The sequence below is a fragment of the Elaeis guineensis genome, chromosome 14 (genome assembly GCF_000442705.2).
Source record: "Elaeis guineensis isolate ETL-2024a chromosome 14, EG11, whole genome shotgun sequence".
Lineage (NCBI taxonomy): Eukaryota > Viridiplantae > Streptophyta > Magnoliopsida > Arecales > Arecaceae > Elaeis > Elaeis guineensis.
The window spans coordinates 62,617,195-62,621,236 of NC_026006.2; positions in this window are offsets into that span (position 1 = coordinate 62,617,195).

The following is a 4,042-nucleotide window of genomic DNA, read 5'->3' on the forward strand; positions in this document are numbered from 1 at the left end:
AAATGCTTACAAAAGTGAGCCAAACCATAACCCTCTATTTCCTAAAAGAGTATCTTTATTTGATATTGATACATTCACAAGGAATAAATTATAATTTGATAATGCACAATTTTAGAGCTTATGATTAGGAACTATAGCAAAACTCAATCTTTGTTGCATAATAAATCTAACTTCTATCTAACAATTATGCCATTCTCAACCACAACCATAAGCACAAATACGAATATAGCAAATGAGGGGGTTACTCTGAGAGGAAAAAAAGATTGAAATTCAACATTTCTATAGGTATGTAATAGTTGGTTACAATTTTTTTAATCATTATAATATTATTGTGTATGAAGAAAGAGATTAAAAATAAATCTATTCCAAAATGAATTTATATAGTATTATAGCAAAAACCAAAACATATTTCCTTGGTTCAATATTATATTGTCTTTCTAATAAATATAGGCACTCTTAGGTCCCATTTAGTGTTATATAAGATTCCTCTCATCTTTTGGTTGTAGGAAATTTTTTGTCTTCTTCCTACTTATTCAATTCATATGTATTAAGATCTGTTTTCAGGTTTCAGTTAACGTTGAGTGGGGTGTTGTGGTGAGAAGATGGTCAACTTCATCGTCTATGTATATCTATTTTTTGTATAACTTTGTTAAACATGTAATATAGTTTTCTATTTTTTTATCATTAAAAAAAATATTGACATGGTACATCCTAAAGATAACAAGAAAAATGTTTATAAAACCTTGAAATGACTTAACAAGTGTTTCAAAAAAAATAATTAAAAATATTTTTTTTCGCATAAGTAATTGAAATAGAAAGTTTTTAAAATTGAGCTAACACGAGAGACGTGGACAAACTAGCTATGTGAAATTCTAGTTATTTGATCATAAAAAATTATTTTATATATTAAATGTAAATAAATTAAAATAAATTTCAATATATATATATATATGATGGATAGCGTGTAATTGAAAATTAATGAAATATATAGAGTAGCATGGCATGTTATCCTGGGATTTGATGCCGTCCAATAACATCCGGCGCATGCAATACGGAGGTCTTGATCACCCAACACCCCATCCAACCACGGGCGAGGAGACAATACAAATTTACTGGATGACAAAAGATGGTAGGCTATTAGACGAAAGATTAATGGAGCCACGTCGCCGATGCCTGGACGGTTGGATGGACAACTAAGCCAAATCCCGGATAACACGCCATATTAGCCTTTGCATTTCACGAATTCCCGATTACATGTTATCCACCGTATACGTGCTTCGAGGTTTACGTTGATCCATCTGGGCGTGGTCCAATCAATAATTTCTCCATCGGCGGAGGACGGTGCCCATTTAATTCAATGACAGGGCCAAGGACACGTGTCAGTACGGTATGAAGCGATCAAAGCCATCGAATCCGCGGACCACAACAGGATCGACGGTCGCGGGCGACCCAAGAGATCGATGTGTTCGTTGAATGCCCGATCTACGACAACTCGACGATGTGATCTCTTTTCTCTCCAAAGCCAAAAAGATGAAATTGGCCGCGTCATTGCCACGTGTGCTGTCTAAAAAATTAGCGCCGCTATTATCAGGGGCATTTTGGTCATAACAACTGGACAAGATAAGATGCCTTCCGGAGGGGCATTTTTGGGATAACCGACCGAAATGTGGTGTGCTCCCGGGATCGGCGTTTCATCAACTGCCGCAATACGCGGCCATCAATTCCGGATACTCCCCCATGATGACCATGACGTGGGGGAGTCCATGAGTGGAAACTAGCGGTCTAGATCAGGCTGGGTATCGGTGGTTGCGCGATGATAGCCGCACAAACATACGCACGGTCATCTGACGCTTGAGATGTGAGGTAGACGTTTAGATTTCTTCGGTTTTAGGCGAGAGGGAACGTTCTGGAAAAAGATATGATAAGATGGCATCTTTAAAGATTCCCAGTTTTTTTTTTTTTTTTTCGCCTCCTATTTACATGTTATTTTATATTTAGCCTTCCGATGAATTAAAAATGTTTTTATTATGCTCTCAGGTACGTACAGAACCTTATATTTCCGTTTTGCATACCATATCAGTATTTTAATCTATTCGGATGATTGTGTTAAAAATTTTATAAAAAATTTTCTTCTTCTGAGATTTGGATATTCTACTTCAAAATGATTTCTAAATATTTATAATATAAATTTGGGGATCGTTGGCATGGATCTTAATTATCCATTTAATTAATCTATTAATAGGAAAAAGGCACCAACCACCCACCCGCAAAGCGAGAGAACTAGCGATGATATGAGAGTGGCACCCGCGGGGTGGGGGCCATTCCTGGAAAAGTGAAACTGATACACTAATTTTGGCGTAGCGGGGAGGCGACCGACGCGCGTTGGTTAGGAGGAGGAAGATAGATAGAAAGGAAGGCTTGGCTTCCAACATACTTCCAGGAGAGAGGGAGTGATAAAGGAGAACAGATATGTACAAAACCATTATTATGATTCCTTCTCACTACTTTAATGTTGGTCCAGACTACAACGGCTATTCGGAGACGTAGGCGGAAGGCGACAGGGGGGGAGACCTTCGAAAGGACGGGAGTGGGATCGGGCCCACCTATTTGCTCCGGTGGAACCTACCTACCACCGTCTTGAAAGGGAAACCACATGCACCAGGATTCCCTCGAGCAATGACTGCAGGACCTGGATAAGTTTGGCAGAGGAGTTTATGGTGGAGGCCGCCCTGGACTAATGTAGGTATTGACGATAGATATAGTGTCCTGCTGCCAAAAGACACCTCAATACTGTACCCATGGATTCATGCCGCCGCCTCAGCAGCAAAGATAGGATCATTGTACCTAACAAAACTATATCCTTTGCTTAGACATGTGGTTTTTGTCCTTGATGGCTACTGCTTCATTGAATATGTCCCAAAGGTAGAAAAAAAACTTTACAGCTTATCAGCATTCAAAGATTGGGGAAGGTAACCCAAAAAAAAGTTTAGCTTTATATGATCTCTTTTGAGGGCTTGCCATGACTTGCTGATACAGTGTGCAATGATGGGTTGGCCGTCCAGGGTGCCGTGGAAGTAGGAACTGGTGGACCACTAAAGGGGTAAGGTCACACCACCAACAACTGATGCCAAAGGGCCAGGTTCGAGCTGGCATGGCTCCAATCTTAGGTCTCTGGGCTTTATTCCTTTGGTTGGTCCCGGACTGCCTCTCAAGCGAACATGCCAAATTAGGTGGCCATTCATTGGGGATGATGGTCCGCGTTGCTGGACAATGGTAGGGCGACCTCATCCTCCATCGATGATCTTCGAAGGTATATTGGATGGCCAAATGCTTATCAGCTTCAGTGCAAAGTATCCATTGTGATCCAAAAGAAGAAGAATGAACAAATTGGATGGCCTGTGGAGTAATATTCCGTCGGTAACTTCCACTCATCTTTTCTTTCCCTTTACAAGCCAAACAACTCCAAATCGGCAGAAGAGTATCTCATTTAAACCATCCTTGATCATAAGTCACTGACCCTACAAAATTAGAGGTAAGAACTAAGAACAGCTACATCCACGAAGGGAGGGCAGTAGATGGAAGGACCTAAATGATCATGCAGGTATGTGGATGCCCATCCTTGCACGACATGCGCTGAGAATGATGACCTGAAACCTCTTACCTTAGTTAAGCAGGGATAAGTAAGGCAACCAAGAAATGTTGGGGGGAGTGGGGTGGGCGGCGTGGGTGGGGGTGGCGGCGCGGATCAAAAAGGCCGTGGATGCTGCAGTCCCAAATAAATTGTAGTTTGCTCGGTCCCATTTCTGAAGTAACGTGCAGAAGATCATGTTCCAAGGTAAACAAGTCAATGAAGACCACTGCTCTTGGAACCAACTTGTTATGCCAGTACTGCTTAATGCCAAAGAATCAACCCCCTGATCCCTTTGTCCCTTCGGCTGCTTCAAGCTGCAATGCACCATCAACAAGCCTCACACCATGCACATACATAATAATAAGTCCATCATGCAACTGATTTAAAAACTGGAATCAACATTAGACAATC